We start from the raw sequence: 11,603 nt of genomic DNA, 5'->3' as shown, positions 1-11,603 counted from the left end.
TTCCTTCTCCAGATTGCTAATGAGGTACTTTAAATTCATTTTGTGGACCAAGTCTTCAGAATCCGGTGTCTGTTTTTTAACTATTTATTTATTTTTAATGGATTGATGGTTGCAGCATCTGTTTTATACTCTCAGCCCCTCTCAGTCCCAGCTGCCACCTTTGACGTGCTCATGGCCCACGTGTGACTTGTGGCTGCCCTGTTGAACTGCCTGGGGCTGGGGTATAATCTCCAGATGGTTAGTGACTTTGCTTTGTCCACTATGGAAAATAATTACTAAGCACACCCTGAGTGCATCGTAAACAGTCAGCGGGACAGCAAATGGCCACTGAGAGCGCAAAGACCATGAGCGCTCAGCCACAGGCCTGCGTGTCGTCCGGCTGCGACAGCCCTGGTTTTCTCTCCCCTCGTTTCCCTCTTGCCTTTAACTGAGTGTTGGCTGTCGTCCGGCTGCGACAGCCCTGGTTTTCTCTCCCCTTGTTTCCCTCTTGCCTTTAACTGAGTGTTAGCTGTCGTCCGGCTGCGATACCCCTGGTTTTCTCTCCCCTTGTTTCCCTCTTGCCTTTAACTGAGTGTTAGCTGTCGTCCGGCTGTGACACCCCTGGTTTTCTCTTCCCCTCATTTCCCTCTTGCCCGCCTCTGCAGGAGTATCAGAATGCAGAAAAAGTCACTGATCGCTTATTCCACCCCTGACCTACTTCTGCTGGCAGAAGCCGAAGGCTCTATCCCATAGACTCTTCTGCCCGCCCACTCCTCAGAATGGGTCCCATCAAGTCCCGTTCCTGCCTGTTTCCTCCCCCTTAGTTCTGTGCTCCCTCCCTTTAATTAGTTCTCAAGCTGCCTCATAAGCAGTGGTTCACAGCATTTTTTAAAAGGGCCGACTCATGGGAAAAGACCCTGATGCTGGGGAAGGTTGAAGGCGAAAATAGAAAGGGCAGCAGAAGGTGAGATGGTTAGATGGCATCACTGACTCAATGGACATGAATCTGAGCAAACTCGGGAGATAGTGGAGGGCAGAGGAGCCTGGTGGGCTGCAGTCCATGGGGTCGCAAAGGGTCAGACACCACTTAGAGCTGGAACAAAACAACAAATCCCTTGATATTTTGGCAATACCTCCTTCCTTTCTGTTCCTCCTGTCAAGTCCAGTAAATAAAATAGCCATTTGGCGCCTTCTTTGGGCCAGATGCCCTGGAAGTAGACACTGCACATGCACCCCAGGGCCGAGTGGACACTGGTCCTGCCCTGGAGTTACTCTCGGTCCGGTGTGGGAGACAGACAAACAGTCCCTACAGTGATGACACAGAGTGTCATTCCGGAGGCTCTGGAAAAAGACAGGGTTCAAAACTTGGTGCTGTGACTCACCAGGTTCTGGGCTTGAGCTGATCACAGTACATCTCTGTGCCTTAGTTTTCTCATCTGCAAAATGGAGCTAATAAAAGTATGTACCACATGGTGTTGGGAGGATTCAGTTATATACAGGCAGGTAGGATTCAGAAAAAAACATTACCTACAAGCCTGCCTGAACATGCGCTCAGTCGTGTCCAGCTCTTTGTGACCCCATGGGCTGTAGCTCACCAGGCTCCTCTGTCCATGGGGTTTCCCAGGTAAGAATACTAGAGTGGGTTGCCATTCCCTGCTCCAGGGGATCTTCCCAGCCCAGGGATAGAACCTGGGTCTCCTGAGACTCCTTGCATTGGGCAGGCAGATTCTTTGCCAGTGAGCCGCCTGGGAGCCTTGCTTTATTGTCCTTCACTTTATGTGCCTCACAGATTTACATTTTTTACAGATCGAAGCTTTGAGGCAACCCTGTGTCCAGCGAGTGTGTTGGTGTCATTTTCCCAACAGCATCTGCTCAGTTCGCGTCTCTGTGTCACGCTTAGGTAATCCTCACGCTGTTTCAGACTTTTCCATTACCATGTCTGATACAGCAGCCAGTCATCTTTGACATTGCTACTTACTGTGATCCGCCGATGGCTCAGATGACTGTTAGATTTCATAGCAATCAAATATTTTTTAAGTATTTTTAAATAAGGGTTTCAGTTCAGTTCAGTCGCTCAGTCGTGTCTGACTCTTTCGACCCCATGAATCACAGCACACCAGGCCTCCCTGTCCATCACCAACTCCCGGAGTTCACTCAAACTCATGTCCGTCAAGTCAGTGATGCCATCCAGCCATCTCATTCTCTGTCGTCCCCTTCTCCTCCCGCCCCCAATCCCTCCCAGCATCAGAGTCTTTTCCAGTGAGTCAACTCGTCGCATGAGGTGGCCAAAGTATTGGAGTCTCAGCTTTAGCATCAGTCCTTCCAATGAACATCCAGGACTGATCTCCTTTAGAATGGACTGGTTGGATCTCCTTGCAGTCCAAGGGACTCTCAAGAGTCTTCTCCAACACCACAGTTCAAAAGCATCAATTCTTTGCTGCTCAGCTTTCTTCACAGTCCCAACTCTCACATCCATACATGACCACTGGAAAAACCATAGCCTTGACTAGACGGACCTTGAAGGTTGGCAAAGTAATGTCTCTGCCTTTTAATATGCTATCTAGGTTGGTCATAACTTTCCTTCCAAGGAGTAAGCGTCTTTTAATTTCCTGGCTGCAATCAGCATCTGCAGTGATTTTGGAGCTCCCCAAAAATAAAGTCTGACACTGTTTCCACTGTTTCCCCATTGATTTCCCATGAAGTGATGAGACCAGATGCCATGATCTTAGTTTTCTGAATGTTGAGCTTCAAGCCAACCTTTTCACTCTCCTCTTTCACTTTCATCAAGAGGCTTTTGAGTTCCTCTTCACTTTCTGCCATAAGGGTAGTGTCGTCTGCATATCTGAGGTTATTGATATTTCTCCCGACAATCTTGATTCCAGCTTGTGCTTCTTCAAGCCCAGCGTTCCTCATGATGTACTCTGCATGTAAGTTAAATAGGCAGGGTGACAATATACAACCTTGACGTACTCCTTTTCCTATTTGGAACCAGTCCGTTGTTCCATGTCCAGTTCTGACTGTTGCTTCCTGACCTGCATTGTTTTTTAGACGTATGGTATTGCACACTTGTGTAAACATAACTTCTATATGCTCTCGGAAACCAAAAAATTCATGTGACTCACTTATTGCCATATTTGCCTTATTCCAGTGATCTGGAACTGAATTTGCAGTATTTCCAAGGTGCCTGTGCATGTCTTTATTGCATGATTATACTCTTCTAAAGAGATGACCTAGGATCATTGCCAACTGTGGTTAAGAGACAGGCAGAGCTAGAAGCGTATCTGGCATTAGCACATTTCTAAGTGTTAGATAGTATTGTCATTACCAACACTGGAAGATGTCCCTTTGGGGTGGCTCAGGGAGCACAGCAGTGCAGACAGCAGAGAGTCGGGTGTCGTTCCCTGGAGGACTGGCATTGCCAGTGTGGCCTGGTGAGGGCTTTAAGGGGGAGGGACAGCACTCGTGAAGACCTGGAAGTAAGAGTTCTTCCGGCAGTTTGAGGAACTGAAAAACAGTTTGAAATGCCTACGGCGCAAGCCCGAAGGCCTCTGAGGGCCAGGTGGAACATGCTAGGGTGAGCCGTGAAACTGTTGGTGTCGGCTGTTGCCAAACTGTGAAAATGGGAGTTACTTATGGTTTAGCATAATAGTATGGCTATGGTGAAAAATGAGTCCCTCAGTCGTATCTGACTCTTTGTGACCCCATGGACTATACAGTCCATGGAATTCTCCAGGCCAGTATACAGGAGTGGGTAGCCCTTCCCTTTTCCAGGGGATCTCCCCAACCCAGGGGTTGAACCCAGGTCTCCTGCATTGCGGGGGGATTCTTTACCAGCTGAGCCACCAGGGAAGCCGAAGAACACTGGTGTGGGTAGCCTATCCCTTCTCCAGAGGATCTTCCCACAAGGAATCGAACTGGGGTCTCCTCCGTTGCAGGCAGCTTCTTTACCAGCTGAGCTGTGAAGGGGGCTGTGTGTAAACAGCAGAAACAAACCAGGACTTGAGCGAGCTCCTGACACACGGCACGTCTGGGACCCTGGGTCTCACCCGCACCCCTGCTGCCCCTGGGCTGGGGGCTCGTGGGGGGGCCACCTGGGCCCGGGGCCGGGGTGTGGCCGCTGGAGCTGCCCTGCAGGGTTACCTGTGCTCCTCTGCCGCTCTAGAGTCCAAAGAGGCAATTCTGACAGGTTGCCTTTTGACTTTGAAAATTGTCGCTCAGATTTTTTCTAAAGATTTTTTTGATATGGACCAGTTTAAAGTCTTTGTTGAATTTGTTACAGTCTTGTGTCTGTTTTATGGTTTGTGTTTTTTTTTTTTTGGCTGAAAGACATATGCAATCTTAGCTCCCAGACCAGGAATTGAACCTGTGCCCCCTGCATTGAAAAGGGAGGTCGTAACCCTTGGACCAACAGCGAAGTCCCATTAGCTCAAACTCTGGGGAGGGACACAAGGTAGGGACCAAAGCATTAGATGACTGAAGTGGCTCTGTAACCCCTGCTGCTGATCTGTTAGCTGAGTTTAGACAGTGGGGGCTGGGGCAGCAGTGCAGCAGGACCTTGGCGCCGAAGATTCTCTTTTCAGTTCAGTCGCTCAGTCGCTCGGTCGCGCCCCCCACTCTTTGTGGCCTGCACGCCAGCCCTCCCTGTCCGTCACCAGCTCCCGGAGTCTGCTCAAACTCATGTCCACAGAGTCAGTGATGCCATCCAGCCATCTCTTCCTCTGTCATCCCCTTCTCCTCCTGCCCTCACTCTTTCCCACCATCAGGGTCTTTTCCAGTGAGTCAGCTCTGCACATCAGGTGGCCAAAGTATTGGAGTTTCAGCTTTAGCATAGTCCTTCCAATGAACACCCAGGACTGATCTCCTCTAGAATGGACTGGTTGGATCTCCTTGCAGTCCAAGGGACTCTCAAGAATCTTCTCCAAAACCACAGTTCAAAAGCATCAATTCTTCAGCGATCAGCTTTCTTCACAGTCCAACTCTCACATCCATACATGACCATGGGAAAAACCATAGCCTTGACTAGACAGACCTTTGTTGGCAAAGCAATGCCTCTGCTTTTCTTTTAGGAGTGAGTTATGGAATATTTCCCCCACTGTCTCTGGCCCTGCCTGCTGCCATCACTATTCAAAATCGTTTCCTCTGAAGCCGTCCAGTGGCTTCCCCACTCTGTACTGAAAGTAAGGCCAGGGGTGCCAGGGCCAGCCACCTGAGGAAGTAAAAGTAACACCTTTTTCCAGCTAAGAAACGAGTGCGCACAGCTGCGTCCCGCCCGCTCGGTCAGCCCGAGTCGGAGCTCAGTTTCTCCATCTGAGGCTGGTGCTTCCCCGGCTGTGCGCCGACCAGGCTGTGGCTGCGCTGTGTTTCCTGCTGCTTTCAGTGGCTGCTCCGGAATTCGCAGTGCACACCGATACACACATACGTTTGCACGCACACATTTATTTTGATCTGAGTCCACTCTCCTCTTTTCGTGTGGACCGTTTTTACCCTCTGTATTGAACTTATTACAGTGTTGCTTCTATTGTTTCTGTTACTGGTTTTTTGTGGCCGTGAGGCCTGTGGGATCTTAGCCCCCTGACCAGGGGCCGAACCAGCACGCCCTGCAGTGGAAATCGAAGTCTGAATCGCCGGACCACCTGGGAAGTCCCCAAGTCCACTTTCAAGTAACAGTGCACCACTTCACAGGCGGTGCAAGTACCCTTACAGACGCGATCCAGATTCCTCCCTCGTCTCCTGTGTCATCCCCGGCATTCTGTTCGCTTAGCCTTAAGTACACACACACGCACACACGCAGGCACGTGTAACTGAATACATGGCTGCTGTTATTACTTTGAATAAGTGGTTATCAGTTAGATCAATAAAGAATAAAAACAATCACATTCTTTTTATACCTTCACTTACTCCTTCTCTTTTGCTCTTCCTTCTTTACGTAGATCTGAGTTTCTGACTTGTTTTCCTTCTCTCCAGAGAGCTGATTTTAACAGGTCTTACAAGTCTGGTCTGCCGGCGACAAACTCAATTTTTGTTTGTCTGAGAAAGTCTTTATTTTTCCTTCACTTTTGAAGGATCATTTTGCCCAGAACAGAATTCTCAATTGGTCTTTTTTTCCTCTCTCTCTCTCAAGCTTTTAAGTATTTCCCTCCACTCTTTTTGAGTGTTGGTTTCTGAGAAGTCAGGGGTCATTACTATCTCTGCCCATCAGTAAAGTGATTTTTCTTGCTAACTCCTTTCAGTGTTTTTTCCTTTATTTTTGATATTCTACCATTTAAATATGACATGCCTAGGGCTTCCCAGGTGGCTTAGTTGTAAAAGAATCTGCCTGCCAATGCAATAAGATTCAGGAGACAGGGGTTCGACCCCTGGTTCAGGAATATCCTCAGGAGAAGGAAATGGCCACCCACTCCAGTATTCTTGCCTGGAAAATCCCATGGACAGAGGAGCCTGGTGGGCTGCAGTCCATGGGGGTCACAGAGTCGGGCGTGATTGAGCACACACATAAAGATGCAGTTAAACTAAGTGAAGAAATAAGGTGTAGCCTAGACATAGGCCTTTATCCCACCTGATGTCGCTGAGCTGCCTGGATCTCTGCTTCAGCGTCTGACATTGATCTGGGGGAAATTCCCAGTTATTTCTGCTTCAGATATCTCTTCTGCTGCTTTCACTCTTTCTTCTCCTTCTGGGATTCCCCTTACACCTTGTCACACTTTTTGTAGTTTTCCCACAGCCCTTGGACATTCCATTCTGGTTTTTAAATTATTTTTTGTCTTCAGTAACTGTGCTTTTCGGTTTATGAGTGTTCTATTGATATATCCTTAAGCTTGGAGATGACTTCTCTCAGCCATGTCCAGTCTGCTGCTGCTGCTGCTAAGTCGCATCAGTCGTGTCCGACTCTGTGCGATCCCATAGATGGCAGCCCACCAGGCTCCTCCGTCCCTGGGATTCTCCAGGCAAGAGTACTGGAGTGGGGTGCCATGGCCTTCTCCAGTCCAGTCTGCTGGGACACCAGTTAAAGACAGTCTTCCCTTCTGTTACAGCATTTTCTGTCTCTAGCGTTTCCTTTAATTCTTAGATTTTCTCTCTGACTCTCTGCTCACATTTCCCATCTGTTCCTACATGCTGTCTACCCAGGAGACTTCTCAGCGTCTTAATCCTTGTTGTTTTAAACTCCCAGTCTAAGAATTCCAACATCCCTGCCACATCTGAGTCTAGTTCTCATGCTTGCTCTCTCTCTCCAAACTGTGGGTTTTTGTTTTTTTGATTTAGTATGCCTTGTGATTTTTTCTGATGGCCTGACATGATGTGCGCAGGAGAAGGAACTGCTGCAGGTTTTGGCAGTGTGAGGGGAGGGGGGGAGTCCTGTGTTCAGCTCCCAGCTTTTGGTGCCTCTGCGTGGTGAACCCCACAGCGCTTCTCAGCTCATCTTCCTTAGATGCGACAGGTGGCTCGAGTGGGCTGGAGCTGGGTATTTCCCTTCCTCCACGTGGAGAGCCACGGGGGCCTGGAGTTAGGTATTTTCCTTCTGCTAAGTCAGTTCAGTTCTTATAAAACCGCAGCAGATGAGGTCCTGGTTAAGTAGTTTCTCCTGAGGGCGGAGCGTGTTCCGAGGGACAGGATGCTGTAGCCTGCTGCAGACTGCCTCCTCTTCCCCTCCCCTGCTCGGAGCATGAGGGGGCTTTTCCCTGATACTGTGAGGACCTGGCCGGTAAATCACACAGAGCGGGGGCCCCTCCCTAGGACTGGGCGTCCCTGGAGTCTTTAGATCTCAGATGCGTCCACAGGAGCCTCCAGCCATTATTCAGTTTCAGTGCTGGTTTCTGTAGCCCGTCTCTGACTCCCACCAGGCTGATGGTCCCCTGAGCGCTAATTTTCTGTAAATGCTTATCTCCCCGGTTTGGGGGCAGTGGTTTGCCCTGTGACCAATGACCTTCTCTTGTTCCTCTTCCTCAGTCACTCAGTCGTGTGTGACTCTTTGTAACCCCTGGACTGCAGCAGGCCAGGCTTCCCCGTCCTTCACCGCCTTCCAGCGCTTGCTCACACTTGTATCCATTGAGTCCGTGATGCCATCTCGGCCTCTGTCACCCCCCTCTCCTGTCTTCAGTCTTTCCCAGCATCAGGGTCTTTTCCAGTAAGTTGGCTCTTTGAATCAGGAGGCCAAAGTGTTGGAGCTTCAGCGTCAGTCCTTCCAAATGAATATTCGGGGTTAATTTCCTTTAGGGTGTACGGGTTTGATCTCTCTTCGCTTCTCTCACTGATCTAAGAAGAACTGTTCATTTTTTCAGTTTGTTCAGCTTTTTGCCTGTTGCTGAGACGGAGTGGTGACTTCTAAGCTTCTTACATAATGGACCAGAGACCGGGAGTCTGTCCACTTTTTAAGAACCCAAAAAGTGACTGAAAATATCAAGAACTGGGCAAAGGGGATTTGTCGGGTTAGAAATGGACATTTTAGGCTTCTACTGAAAGTTCCATAGGGACCTGCAAGAGAAAGTTTTGACGAGTGTGATGGCTACATGGGGAACAGTAGCACTGCACAGCACGTGAGTTCTGGGACCTGCGAAAGAGGAGCTTGAAGTCTGCTGCTATTGAAGCTCCGTTGTGTGTCCCAGGCAAGTCACTTCCCTTTTCTGAGATTCCTTTTCTAAAACTGGGTGTTGGAACATTTACTGGAAGTTGTGGAAGGGATTAGAGCTAATTTGTATAAAGTGCCTCTCGGATGGTATATTCCCAGTTATTTTATACCTGATAGAATACACATTATAGATCATTATAGACATGAGGTTTTTTCTTCCCTTTACTCTGATAAAAGAGGAAAGAATGTTGACTTAGTTCTCCAAGAACACAGGAAACGGCTCAGAGTTAACACAGGGCGAACCATGCTAAAGAATGATAGGTGGAAAAGCAAGTGTGAGCAACATGAAAACACAGTTCATTATTCAGATCTGTCTGAAGATTTTGGGAACATCTGGCAAAGTGACTGAGGGTGAGCTCTCCCCTCAGAGGCCTGTCTTCATTGCTGACTTTCTCCCTTCAGGGAGTCGGTTTTTCATACAGGAATTGAGTGGGAAGAGAGAAATCTCTTGTTGAAAGCAGTAAATGGCTGGGTAGCGAGTCTTAATCAGTTACCAGAAGTAAGTAAGTGTTCTTTGCTCAGTCATGTCCGTCTTGTTGTGACCCTATAGACTGTGGCCCACCAGGCTCCTCTGTGCATGGAATTCTCCAGGCTAGAACACTGGAGTGAGTTGCCACTCCCTTCTCCAGGCGATTTTCCCAACCCAGGGATTGAACCCGGGTCTCCTGCATTGCAGGCAGATTCTTTACCATCTGAGCCACCAGGGAAGCTTCCCCAATTATCAGAAGCATGACTTAAAAAAAAAAACAACACAACTCTATATACTACTCAGCACCAGGGTATTCTTTTGTGGCTGGGCAAGTAAACTTATATAAAGCACAAAGGTAGCCCCTCCCCCTTTGAAAAATCTCCACCTTCTGTTTCCTCCCCACTTTGAGGGAAGTGATACACTAAAATTAAGTGGTGGCTTCTCATTGTGGTTAGCAGCATGTACTTGGAGCCAGTCTGTCCTGGATTTGTAGCTGGGCTGGCTACTGCGTGTCCTCATGTGACCTGGGGTGAATTCACCAATTTCTCTGAGCCTCCATTCCCCACCTGTAAGATGGTGGTTGTTGCAAAAATGAAATTTTGATAATCCCTGAAAAGAACCTAGCTCCATGCTTGTGAAGATTAGGCATCGTGATTTCCAGAAAAGGGCCAGTTTAGGCAGACACGACTGAGCGACTTCACTTTCACTTTTCACTTTCATGCATTGGAGAAGGAAATGCAACCCACGCCAGTGTTCTTCCCTGGAGAATCCCAGGGACGGGGGAGCCTGGTGGGCTGCCATGTATGGGGTCACACAGAGTCGGACACGACTGAAGTGACTTAGCAGCAGCAGGACGTTTTCAGAGTCTAAATTCTTGTCTGCAAACAGTGACTCAGACCTTTGAAATGAAAGGAACAATTCACAACAAGTTTGAAAAGCTGGGAAAATATGGAATGGGGGGTGATCAAGAGCAATCTTGCCACTTGGAAGAGACACCAGTGCCCCCCCCCCCCATGGTTTTCCTTCCTAGAATCACTTCTTCTTCCCTCCTGGAAAGGACAGAGATTGAGAGACTGAGCCAAAATGGAAGTGAAGAGTTCTGGTTTCTGAGATTGGGCTTCCTGGTAGCTCTCTTGCAGGAGTCATTGCAGGTATAAAGAATCCACCTGCAATGCAGGAGACCCAGGTTCAGTCCCTGGGTTGGGAAGAGCCCCTGGAGAAGGAAATGGCAACCCACTCCAGTATTCTTACCTGGAGAATCGCAGTGACAGAGGAGCCTGGCAGGTTACAGTCCATAGGGCTGCAGTAGTCAGACACGACTGAGCGACTCAACCACACCACTCCACTCCACTGTTTTCAGGAAGGGGCCGCTGGAGTTAATTGAGCTTCCCAGTTCTGGGTGGAGCCTGGAACCTAGCATCTGAGCAGAGGGCTGGATGAGGCGATGCCCGGGAAGCCCTTACAGTGGTCTCGGGCACCAGCTCCACCCCGCTCTGTACTGTGCTGCTGGCTTGCTGCCACCCCTGACCCCCGTGTTCTGGGGGGCACAGAGCTGCCTGCCAGGGGGCCACGCTGTTTATGTTTCTGAAAGCTCACCTTTTTCTAGATAAAGCCCCAGAGATGCACGGCACGTGAATAGATGTACAGGACATCCGCGGTGTTAACGCGGGGTAATTACAAAAAGAGTCTGAGAATACTCCTTCTGCATGTGCGCTCTGCTGCTCAGTCGTGTCTAACTCTTTTCGAACTCATGGACTGTAGCCTGCTAGGATCCTCTGTCTGTGGGATTTCCCAGGCAAGGGTTCTGGAATGGGTTGCCATTTCCTTCTCCAAAAAATTTTCCTTATGGAAAGAAAGTGAAAGTCGCTCAGTCGCGTCCGACTCTTTGTGACCTCATGGACCATACAGTCCATGGAATTCTCCAGGCCAGAATACTGGAGTGGGGAGGTGTTCCCTTTTCCAGGGTATCGTCCCAATCCAGGGATCGAACGCAGGTCTCCTGCATTGCCGGCGGATTCTTTACCAGCTGAACCACCAGGGAAGCCCCTTCCTTATGGGGGGATGCAAATGAAAACGTGTTGAATAACACTGGCTAACACTGATGTAATGGGTGGGGGGACGTGGACAGGGCAGGTATCCAACATAAAACTGAAAACAGAGGGACCTCCGAAGGCAGGAAGGGGAGTGGGAGGAGGGACTCTGTCTGCAGGAGGCTCATTAAAGTGAGAAATTCCCCCACTTGGCTGCTGTGCTCCTTCCCCATAGGGAAGACTATGTTGTGTAAGGATGAGGAAAAGAACTTCTTGGGAATTCTGGCTCCACTATTCAATTGCTGTGTGGCCTAGGGGCAAACTGCTGACCTCTCTGGGCTGTGTCTGTACTCTGAGAGAGTCCTGAGTGAAGTGCCTGAGGAGCAGGAGAGTTTAGTAAGCGTGATGTCATTGTTAACATCTGTCTTTCTCCCTGTCTTGTAAAATGGCAGATGACCCAGTAGTGGTTGAAATTTTCAGGAAGACACGTCAGTTCTTTGAG

This window comes from Moschus berezovskii, chromosome 15 (genome assembly GCF_049115385.1).
Source record: "Moschus berezovskii isolate FMDL1 chromosome 15, NW_MosBer_1.0, whole genome shotgun sequence".
In the NCBI taxonomy this organism is placed as follows: Eukaryota; Metazoa; Chordata; class Mammalia; order Artiodactyla; family Moschidae; genus Moschus; species Moschus berezovskii.
This window is presented reverse-complemented; position numbering follows the sequence as displayed.